Below are 12433 nucleotides of genomic sequence, written 5' to 3'. Positions count from 1 at the left end.
TTACTACTGAGAATTTGACTTTGTTCCAGAGAATGACACACGTCCATGTCCCTAGCTTGCAATGTCCTGAAGGTGGCAGCACTCTCATAGCTTCAGCCCCCTCAGACAGTACCAGTCAGAAGAGGAGAGATCTCTCAGAAAATTTAAATTTGGACAGGAGCCTCTTCTCTATTTTTTCCATCAATATAACAGGTTGGGAAAACACATCTAGCCAGACAGCACGCACAGCCTCAACAAGAACTGCGTCCTCTTATCTCGTCAGTATTTCGACACACACTGACAGAAGCAGTTAGGGAGAGAGAGAGAGAGAGAGAGAGAGAGAGAGAGAGAGAGAGAGAACACTGTTCTGCCACGACTCCACCTCGCCACTCTGTTTAGGTCCCTGCAGCAGGATGCCTGCTTCCTCCCACTGGTCATTGATTGGAGCTAAAAGTAGTTCAATCCCTGGGCTACTCCTCTGAGGCTGAGAAGCTCCTACTTCCTGAGGGCAGTGGGCAGTTTGCTGGAAGCGTTCCCAGAATGTGGGTACTGAGAAAGATGAGAAAAGGGGGCCCACAGCACAACTGTTTCACAGGTTTGAAAATAGCAAGCTGAAATCTGCCCGTCTCCCCCCCCCCCACCGCCACCCACTTCCCTAAGTAGGCATGGTGTTTCCTCACCAGTGGCCTGAATTCCCCTTAGTAGAAATAACCTAAAGGCGTAAAACAGCTTTGCAAAAGAAACCAGCTAAGCCTCCAAGCATCCCTTTAGCTTGGCTGAGCCAGCAACAGCTCAAGTTCCAGCTCCCTCGCAGCCAAGTAAGCCTGCCTGGGAGTTTTCCAAGAACAGCCTCTGTGTGCCTCCAAGATTCCAGTCCTGCTCTTCACTCCCTCTCTTTCTCTGGCCTCGGGCTCTCCTCTTCCCTCTCCCAGCAAGATCCCAAAGGCAAAACTGAAGGAAAGCACAGAGACAAAGAGAGGAACAAGAGAGAACCTCAGCAAAACACAAGCTGCTTGCCAGCAGTGAATTAAGCAAAACAAGGAGAAAGAGAGATTCATAGGAAGTCTGAAAAATATATCACATTAAAAAGTTTATCACAGGTATACTGGTGCCTATTTTAGTCTCTGTTAAACAAGCTTTTATATCAGAAAGAAGATGTCTGCACCTGCTTTACTGACTACAAGAAAGCTTTGATTGTGTGGCTCACAGCAAATTGTGGGAAACCCTGCAAAATTTGGGGGTGCCAGGGCATTTGATCAAACTGATGCAGTCGCTGTACACAAACGAAGAATCCATTTGGTGACACTGACTGGTTCAAAATAGTGAAACAAGAGCGCCAAAGTTGGATTCTTTCCGCTTCCTGTTTAACTTGTATGCTGAGATCATTATGAGGGAGATTGAACTCAAAGAATCAAACACTGGAATTAAGATTGGAGGAAAGAAAATAAATAATCTCTGGTATGCTGACAACATTACCCTCCTGTCGGAAACTAAGGAAGGCCTCGAACAGCTGACTACAAAGGTCAATGAAGTAAGTAAGAAATTTGGCCCTTTCTTAAAAACTAAAGACAAAAATAATGACCATTGCAAAAAAAATAGACACGTCACAATAACAATTGATGGTGAAGAGATCGAATGCATTCCAATTCATTTTTCTTGGCTCACAAATTGATGTGAGTGGTGATTGCAGTATGGAAATAAAGCATTGAATTGCTCTGGGTTGCTCAGCAATGATGAGCTTGAACTGAACATGGAAGAGCAAAGAAATAAGCCTGACTATTAATGTAGATTGGTTAGAGCTATCCTATTTCCAGTAGCCACTTATGGCTGTGAAAGTTGGATGATGAAAACATTGGACAAGAGAAGAATTGATTCATTTGGTGTTGGGGAAGGCTTCTGCTAGTTCCATGGGCAGCAAAAGTCACAAACAAGGAAATACTACAGCAAATAAATTCTGATGTATCACTGGTAGGCAAAATCATAAAACTCTGGCTCATTTACCTAGGCCATATCATGTGATCCAACTCAACTGAGAGAGCAACTATGCTAGGATTCATCAGTGGAAAAAGGAAACCAGGTTGACAAAGAGTATGGTGGTTGGACACGGTCGGGGTGGATACCAGCCAGAACATTGCACAGGTGAAGGAGGCAGTGCAGGATCATGGTGGCAGCTGTGCCATGGAATCGGCAAGAGTAGGCCACAACTGAATGGTTGACAACAATGACAAACAAGCTTTAGCAGGCTCCTGAAACGTCAAGGGGAGGGAGTGACTATGCATCTAGAACATACTTCCAAATTCTCTTTAATTCAGAAAAGGTTCCATAGCAGATGTGCAGGGATTCCTCAGCAACCATAGCAAAGCAGAAATGGCTCACTGAAACTAGAAAACCTTGAAGCCTAGAAGTTATTTTTTTAGAGGATACCCAAAACCAGATGAGTGGGAACATTCCCCCAATAAGGCCACACCGCTTTCTCTTTGAAGGGTGCTTGTAGGGACATTGCTTGTTTCCAGTTGGTGCTGCAACACAAATGTGGAATGCGGGTATTTGGGTTGTGATTATCCCTGGTGGCCACATCGCCTGCCAGATAATGTGACTGCCTCTTCCCATAAATTTGAATGGCTTTGACTGCTCACTTTGTCCCGCATCCTTCAAGCCCATCCTCTAGGATTCTATATTGCCCTCAGACAGATTATAGAGAAGAACAGAATTTTACATCCTGACCAATTCAACGTTTTCAAAAAGAAAAGGAGGAGCCCTATATGCAGGGAGGGCCCACAATTTAGAGCATATTTATATCCCACATTTTATTCATCATGGAACTCAGTGCAGTGTAGATAATGTTTCCAGGAGGTCTTCCTTTCAGGTGGTGACCAGTGCAAGACCTGCTTCACAAAATAAAGTTTCAGCAGCATGCGCCTTCTGAACATTCCTTAGAAGGTGCTGGTCCCAAGTTTATTTTGTGGTATCTGCATTTGTAAAAGGCTGTCTGGAAACAGGAATGGGAAGATGTGTGAGAGATCTAGGAAAGATGCTGCCAGTTCGATAAGATTGGTCAACTCGGTACAAGGCAGCTTAATACACAACACAGAAATATGTGAGGTATATCATGGGAGGACACTGAAACAAGGAATGGGCTGCATGTAGTGTTGGGTTGTTGCCTATTCTTGGTATATGCAAAGGTGCGGCTCTCCATTGTGGGAAATGGTGATGGTTGTACATTCAAGATGCAAATCGTGGGATAGTAGTGCTAATGATAACTTGGACCAAGGGAGCAGGAGGAGCAACAAAGTTGTGGGCAATGGAATAAGATTTCACAATGACAGGCCTGTGTTTTTAGCACAGTAACTAACTGAGCAGCAGTGCCTGTGTTCAGCACCTGAGGATAGAAAAGCCCTAGCAAGTCAGGAAGGATGGCTCACCCTTCACTTCTTCCTGACATTCTGTTTTGGACTGTAGAGGGGAATGGTTTTATGGGAGACCAGTCCCAACCATGCAGCCCCCATCCTGCCGGGGTTCAGTTTTACCATTTGAATCTGTTGCTTGTACACATGGGCTCTTGGTGTGATGCATGCCCCACCCTCCACGGGAGCTGTAGTTTTCTACTCATGGTGTCTAAACTCAACCCACTTTGTCTCTGGTAAAATAATTCACACAGACCGTTTAGGCTCATTACACCATCATCATCATCATTATCACACTGCTGGGTGAGCAACCTTTCAGGGATACCTGTCCATCATCACGGATCTTCTCTTTAAGGTACCCCAACAAGCTTCCAGAACACCTGGGGTTCCCCAGGCACCATTTGAGAACCAGGAGGCTACAGAGTTAAAGTCAACGCTGCCAACCATAACCCTGGTTTAGTTGGACCCATTTGGAATATATCAGGAATCTGGCTAGTCATGTAAAGGTTCCAAGTCAAAGACAGCCTGCCCGTATAAGGATTGTTATCTTGAGTTATCTTACCCTAGTTAAAAATAAAAGGCAACTCTGATGCAGGAGACTAGCAGAAACCCATGAAATGCTTCAGCTTTCAATCTAAGACGGGTGTTTTTTTAAAGTGATGCAGAGCTCCCTTGAAGAAGATAACTTTTCAATAAAGGCTCTCTGAAGGCTTCTTTAAGTTTAGAACCAAGTGATGTGTTTTACGGCTGCATTAGCATTTTGATATGCCATGCAGGCAAGACAAACTCGGATGTTTGGACACATTAGTTGCCTTATTGCCTCGGCTCCTCGCAGTATGAACAACAACCCGTTAATAATTCACACCAAAATGCAGCGCTCGGTGTTTAAAAGTAACTTTAATATAAACTTATACTGAAATACGATATTGACAACTGGCTGCTTATGGAGAGATGAATTCAAGTCCCCCAAACAGTACTTTCTTCCTATATACTTGAATGTTTCCTGGTGGACTGGAACAAGGAAAAGATAGCTACAAATTTTCCTCCTCATAGTCCCCTTTGTCTCTATACACCTAGATGAGAAAATAATTTTTTAAAAATCTGGATGAGCATGAAAATGACCTAAACAGCATGGAGAAATGGTGTGTGTGTGCGTGTGTGTGTTTACAATAAAGGGCTGCTATGGAAAGATACTATATAGTACACCGTAAGTCAGGCTACTTCAAAGAACCAATTTGTATGCTGCAAACTGCAGGAACAGAAAGCGCTTTGGCCACAGTTAACATGCCACCCTCACACACAGTGCTGTTTGTCAAAACCAGATTCCCTGTGCATTTGCTGCATGTGATGATCCAAGCCCTACAAGGCAGTATTTCCTGAGCAGAAGTGTGAAGCGTCCCTAACTGGTTTATTAGCTGGGTTGCTTGTCAGCTTTAGAAATTAGTATGTACTGAACTGCTTGCCTGTGTGTCTCAGTTTTGTGCAATCAAAGAATCATTGTGCAATTTATACTGCCTGTATCACATCATTTATAACATTTAATAAATAAGATGCATTCCTATACTCCTCATTACTGGGGAGCCAGGAAAAGCAATGAGATGTAGCCACCTTGAAAATGAATCCAATAGTTGGTCAGCTCCAAGTTAATAAGAGCTCTTGGTATTTAAACAGAAAGATTAAAGGCTATGTAATAAATAAGAAAGGGGATGATTAATGCTCTTTAAAATCCCATCACTGCAGCTTTGTCTTTTCTCCTCATTAGTTCCTTTATCACAGGGATATGGCAGAACTAAAACCCGCCACCTGACTCCCCCTACCCAAAGCACTTTATAATACCAGTATGTTGAGGGACAAAGGAAGCCACAGAGAAAAGAGAACACCTGAAACCAGGGGCCTTGAGGTGGGCTTTGTCCGTGATGAGGAAGGGTCCGGATTGCACCCTTCCTCACGACAGACAATCGGAGGGACCAATCGGCAGGCACGAAGCGCCTGCCGATTGGTCCCTCCGATTCCCAGCCCCAGCAACTGTGAGCCGCACACAGCGCGGCTCGCAGTTGCTCCCGGCCTGGCGTGGTGAGAGGCGCGAAGCGCCTCTCGCCGCGTCAGGCTGCCGCCGCCAAAAGAACGCCGCCGACCAAGCCGCCGACCAGCCCGCTGCCGCCGACCAAGCCAGCCACCGACGACGAGGAAACACACCTACCCACAGTAAGTGCCTAGCGCCCGCTGCATTTAGCTGCAGCGGGCTTGATTACTAGTATATGCATAAAAGGCAAGCTTTTCAGTATGTTTACTGTTCCTGAAAAATGACCCAACCATAATTTAGGAGTAATACAGAAGAAAGGATGGAATCTGTGTAAGCTCAGCCCCGAATCAGAGGTCCACAACCAATGAAAGCCTCAACAACTGAGCCTTTCACACAGCAATGATTCCCTGGGGTTTTCATGTTCCTTCAGCTGCCCGTAAAGCACAGTAGCAAAGCTCTTCCAGGTGCTATGTTACCCATGTTCTCCCTGCTCTAGCCCCTGGCAGCAGTCACATACACAAATACCAATAGAAAGTTTTAAAAAATTAAGAATTAATTATCATTATTTACTGGGGTTCTCTGAATTTATTCATGGATTCCTTTTTAAAAAGAAAGGTCTCTGGCTCTTGTTGCAGAGATATGTCTTTCCCTCTGGAGCAAAATGCGTTAGAGACTTGAAAAAAAAAGAATGCTGGGAATGTATATTTATTTATATGTTTAATTTCATTTACACCCTTTACACACAAACACAAATGAAAAAAAAACATAATTCTGCAAATCGCAGGAAACTGTATTAATCTTATCTGGATTAGCATGACAGTAACTATTTGCTATATGCATTCTCTTCTTCCATTTCTTTACTGTCATTTTAAAGTTACCATCCATCCTATAATTCCCCGAGGCAGAATACCTTTAAGAACACAGAATGCTAGATACCATCTTAATTGTTGAAAATGTTGTATAATTAGATTAAAAGAGATAACTGTTGGTCCTATTTAACAGCTTTAGAAGAAGGCTTGTAACCTACATCGATTCAATAATGAATTAAATCTATTAAAACGTGACCATATGTTTGCTTTGCTTGTATTCAAAGGCAATCACTGTGCTAGCCACAGTCCTAAACATGGTTAAGAGTGAAGGAGCATTCTGCGGGCTCCTGGGCTCCGCTATCAGTTGGGAGACCAAGAAGTGTCGCATTGCCATCAGGGACTACAGAGCTGTAATTGTACATCAAAACAACAGAGGCAATATCCCACAAAGTTACCACAGATCATCTTTACAGGATAAGAAGGCTCCTTAATGGCTTTTTAGCATATTGTAGTGATTTTAATAGAGCCTCATGTGGCGCAGAGTGGTAAGGCAGCCGTCTGAAAGCTTTGCCCATGAGGCTGGCAGTTCGATCCTAGCAGCCGGCTCAAGGTTGACTCAGCCTTCCATCCTTCCGAGGTCGGTAAAATGAGTACCCAGCTTGCTGGGGGGTAAACGGTAATGACTGGGGAAGGCACTGGCAAACCACCCCGTATTGAGTCTGCCATGAAAACGCTAGAGGGCGTCACCCCAAGGGTCAGACACGACTCAGTGCTTGCACAGGGGATTTAGTGATTTTAACTGTAAAATACCTTGAACAAGACTCTGAAGAGGCAGTACAGAAATTGCCTAAATAAATAAGCAAGCAACAAAAGAGATGGCAATAAATGCAATTAAAATAAGCATAAATCACTAGAGGGGAAAATATCAAAGGAAGTCACCCCATCGGTATTAAACTCGCCCCTTCCTTCAACATATTTAGAATGTATTTTAAACTGAAAGGGAAAACAAGGCAGCATCCAGAAAAATCCACAATCAGATTTCCATGCAGATTTTTAAGTTAAGCAACCATAGAAAACTCCTGAACTGGGCCACGATCACAGGGCTGGGGGCCTTCCCTGCCCACACAGGCCTTTATTCCTGATGCAACTCTCACTCTGAAGCTGCCAGGGGGGAAACACATATATTCCGGGTTTCCTGGTCCACCTGTGGAGTAACACTTGAACATGGATTTCCCTGCATCTCCATGCCAGGAGCTATGGAGATCCAAACCCACAGTCAGGACTCCCAGAGCTTGCTTAGAGTTCCAGCTGAGTGACCTGCCTTCAGGGTGGGAACCTCTGGCTCAGTCTCCTCCAGACCAGAGGACCTCCTCAAGAGGTCGGCTGAGAAAGCACATCAAAATTACTGGTGTTCACTGAGAACTGCCAAGAACAGCTCCCCGAAGCCCAGAGCAGGATTTTGCACTCCACGGCTCCAGATGGAACCAAATGAAAACGAAATCTTTAGACATGGTAAACTGGAGGGGGTAGGTACACTCTTAGATTAACCATTAAGCAAAATAAGCATGGGCATAGGGTACAAAGCGAAGGGGAACACCACAGAAGGTTTTCTGCTTATATTGCTTACTGCTATTTATTGTTAAATATTTTTTTTTAAGTTGATGTTTAATATAGGTGTGGAGTCTGACCTGGAAGAAAACTGATTTTTTAAATATCTTATTCCACCTTCAGCACTTTTTGAGTTAATGCCTTGTTAATGAAGCAGTTGAAGAGCCAAGGGGCACCACTGCCAGGCTATGCTTAGGGCTGCCTTTCTCAACTTTTTTACCACTGAGAGCCCTAACCCCTGAAACACTCTTCAGGCTGCGAGAAACCTCAAAAGTGGCATGATTGTGCAGAAAATGGTTGGGAAGCACAGCTGTGTAGACAACCCACCCCTCCAAGCCCATTATTGGCCATTTTGGAAAGGGGGGGTAGGTCATATCACCCAATAAATGTTTAACAATTAAAAAAAAACATATTAAAAATTAACTCCTACCCATTCAGGAAATGTTTCCAGGGCTGCCAATAAACCCCCGGGTTTCATGAAAGCCTGGCTGAGAAAGCCTGGTGTAAGGCATCAGTTGGCCTTAATTTGGCCCTATGCATGTGGGAAGTCATAATAACCAGCATGTGAAGAGAATGGCAGAGAGATATTTACACTTTTGAGCCTTTGTTCACCTAACCTCTGGCCTGAGTTGGATGTTGCTGCCTGGTCAGAATAGACTTGCACCTTGGCATCTCATATTCCTCTGGACTACAGCCAAATTAGAGGCCTTTGTTTTGCAGCCAACTGTTTCCCGGCTGATACTTCCCTGTCACAAGCTGAGGCTTGGAGTGCAAAGGCAGAAATCCACATTTGGAGGAAGAAATAGTGCCTCAAAATACAGATTCCTAAACAGCACAGATGGGAAGACAGAGACACTTACTGAAGCAAAAGCTGGTCAAGGAAACGGAGCAGGAGAATCAAAAGTTCTCCTTTGAACCTGAAGCCAATATCTCAAGATAGAGGCTCAAAAACAGGAAAATTTGATCTACTAATCAGACTCCTTGTATTTATATATGGCTTTGCCTATCCTCTGATCATTCATCTAGCAATAGAAAATTGAAACAAAGAGCCTCCCCTGAACTAACATGTTCAGGGCTGTTTGTATTTGTTACTGAGCTGTATGGTAGCAACAGCAGCCAGGAGTATTTACTAAAATGGGCAAACTGATGAGAAAAGAAGAGAAATGATCATTTGTACCATGGGAAAGCATTAGGTATGGAAACAGGTGCAGAATTCAAAATCTAGAGCATCTCAGTTCCCATATCTTTATATTTACTATATTCTTAAAAAGCCAATAGTTGTTACACTGCAAACATGAGTTTCATGTCAGATAAACCAGCATGGTACAGTGGTTAAGAGTGGCAGCTTCTAATCTGGCAAGTTGGGTTTGATTCCCCACTCCTGCACTTGCAGCCAACTGGGTGACCTTGGGCTAGTCACAGTCCTGATAGTACTGTTCTGACCAAGCAGTCTATCAGAAGCTCTCTCAACCTCACCTCCCTCACAGGGTGTCTGTTATGGGGAGAGGAAGGGAAGGCCACTTTGTGACTCCTTCGGTCAGGTCTTCTTCATAATCTCAGGCACTGGAATAGGTTGGGTGAGGGTATGGTTTCCATGCACTCCTTACCAATCCCCAAGTCTAGTAGAAACAAGTATACTTAATATGCATATAACATCTATATATCAGGTATGGCAAGAGAAGGCAGCTTCATTGCCAAAGTTTTTAGTGCTGAAGATTGACAGTGTGAAAACTAAGAAAACACCCTTGTGTAGAGACCCACTCAGAATACCAAAATAGGTCCCACCCTCATCCCCTGACACAAGGTAATGATGCAATCAGGCTGAACTCATTCCCAATTTAAACACCCCACATTTTATTCTTAGTTTTTTTATGGTGTTAGAACAAAAACTGACAGACTCAATTGTTACTTCACTTAAGATGCCTCTCCTCTACCATCCCTTAAAACCCATTAGCCCCAGTTTTCACTTCTCAACTGATTTATGCATTCCTATTTCATTCTACATTTTCCTCAAATAGATATTTTTATCTTCATCCAGTATAGGCATGTGCAAGGGCCCCCCGATTTGGATCATTTTGGATCCGAATCGGCCCGATTCAAATTGATCCAAATTGATTCGGAGCTGTCCGACTCAATCTGGAGCCAATGCAAGTCAATGGGGCCAGTGACTTGCATTGGAAATCCTTCCCCCGCCTTTCCCGGGGGCTGGGGGAGAGGGGGTGTAAGTTACACCCCTGAAACTTCTTGGGGAGCTCAGGGAGGGTCTTCCCTGACTCCCCTGCAAGTTTCAAGAAGATTGGACCAAGAGGTCCCATCCTAGGGACTCCCAAAGAGGGTACCCCTATCCACTCCATTGGATAGAATGGAGGTTTGGAAATCTCTATGGGGAAATCCCATAGACTTCTATGGGAAAAGGTCTTTGGGAGCCTCTAGGATGGGATCCCCTGGTGCAATCTTCCTGCAACTTGCAGGGGACTCAGGCAAGGCCCTCCCTGAGCTCCCCTGCAAGTTTCAAGAAGATTGGACCAAGCAGTCCCATCCTAGGGGCTCCCAAGGAGGAAATTGTGGGACCCTCTTTGGGAGCAGGACCCCCTGGTGCAATCTTCCTGAAACTTGCAGGGGAGCTCATGGAGGGTCTTCCCTGAGGCCCCTGCAAGTTTCAGGAAGATTGCATAAGGGGGTCCCATCCTATGGGCTCCCAAAGAGGGAATTGTGGGACCCTCTTTGGTAGCAGGACCCCGCTTTCTTTCTGTCTGCGGGACTCTTTCTATGCCTTGAATTTGAAGTAAATGCTCTACTGCCAATTTTGTTGCTATTTTTTGTAGTGCTCTTGGGTTTGGGGATTTTACAAATCTGTCTGGTGGGAGGCATCTGAATTCTATCACGTACCCTTTTTGTGTTACTTCGTGTCCACTTCTGTTTCTGTTCATCAACTTTTGAATAAACTAAGCCTGCCTCTCACCAGTGGAACCAAGTAGTCATTGTGTTTGACTGCTTCTGCTCCCCCGTCCTATTTGTCTCCTCTGTGGAAACTATAGTTTTGTCTCCTATTACCATAACCTCCTCGAAAGGACTGCCTGTTCTGCTGCCAATACGGTCTTTTTCCTCCTTGGTGAAATCTAGGAAGGGTGCTCTGAGTTCTAAACATAGAAACCAAGCTAGATTGAAATCTCCTGCCAGACCTCTTTAAGCTCCTGGGCATTACCTTCTTTTTATTCCTTGTTTCCACTAATACATGCTTCTAATGCCTCTCCAAACAATTTCACATCATAGAATGAGTATGCAGTCACAACTGACTTGGCCTTCACATTCGCCTGCCACGCTCTGAGCCATAGAGTTCTTCTTGCTGCTGAGCTCGTTGCCATGGCTCTTGCTGTGAAAACAGAAGTATCTAGAGGTGCGTCAGCTAGGAATGATACCGCTTTTAGCACCCTTTGTACACCTTCTGCTAATCTTCTATCTTCTGGAATTAATTGCACCACTTTGTGCATCCAGACTATGCAAGTTCTTGCCACGACAGAGCTAATCGATGCTGCTTTTGTCACCATGGCTACTGCCTCAAAGAATTGCCTTAAGGCATAATCTGCTTTTATATCTAGGTGGTCTTTTACAGACCCCTTTACCTTCTTCTGACAATAACCCATAGGTTTTAAGGCAATAGTAGGTGCATCAATTACTGGTGTTTGAAAAAAATCTTCAGCATACTTAGGCATATGGTATAATTTTTGGCTGATTGGGGAAACTGCTTGTTTGCCATTGGTTTTATGCACTCAGCTCTAAATGTTATTATTGTTGCAGTCCATTTATATGTTATGTAAAAACACAGTTCCATGTACTATTTATGTTTCATGTAAACTGCCCTGAGCCTCCAGGGAGGACGTTATATAAATATAATTAATGGTAATAATAATATAGTCTCTCAAAATGCTGAAGCAAAGGAAAAAAACGTAGGAGTTGTCTTTTGGAGGAAAGAATTCTGAATTAGCTTCAGAATTAGCTTCAGTAATTTCAGATTTTAGTTTAGGATTGACTTCCTCTTCTACTGCAGACTGTTTTATGTCTAATGCTGCCATGCACCTTCCCAATATATACTGGTAATAATATGGATTGAAAAAATGTTTATTGTGATCTGGAAGTTCCATTTCTTCCACAATTTCTTCATCAGATAAAAATTCTGTACCTGCTTTTGAGGATCCCTCCCCATCAGATTATGTACTGTCTCTGGGGGGGGGGGGTCTATAATGTACCTGCTTTTGGGCTGCTTTAGTTCTCTAGGATCTCCCGTCGATTTCCTGTTTCACTCTCTCAGCCGCAACATGTAGATCAGGGGTAGTCAAACTGCGGCCCTCCAGATGTCCATGGACTACAATTCCCAGGAGCCCCTGCCAGCATTCGCTGTCAGGGGCTCTTGGGAATTGTAGTCCATGGACATCTGGAGGGCCGCAGTTTGACTACCCCTGATGTAGATAGAGATCTGTTATGCCTCCCCCCTGCATCCTTACTTAGGCTATATTTACTCTTCATTTCATGACAATTTTAACCATTTTTTAAATTAATTCATCAGAAAATTCTTTATGCCCCGAGACTATTACTGTCTCTCCTTCCTCCGA

At 44.1% G+C, this 12433-nt stretch overlaps 1 protein-coding gene across 2 annotated transcripts in view; it reads right to left on the bottom strand.

The window, feature by feature from the left end:
• LOC143837083 (phosphofurin acidic cluster sorting protein 2-like) overlaps positions 1-12433 on the bottom strand; it is a 179746-nt gene that overhangs the window by 78536 nt on the left and 88777 nt on the right. The gene's annotated exons all lie outside the window — the stretch shown is intronic.

Source organism: Paroedura picta, chromosome 1 (assembly GCF_049243985.1).
Source record: "Paroedura picta isolate Pp20150507F chromosome 1, Ppicta_v3.0, whole genome shotgun sequence".
NCBI classification, from domain to species: Eukaryota; Metazoa; Chordata; class Lepidosauria; order Squamata; family Gekkonidae; genus Paroedura; species Paroedura picta.
The sequence above is the reverse complement of the archived record's forward strand: the minus strand, read 5'-3'. Positions and strand labels throughout refer to the sequence as shown.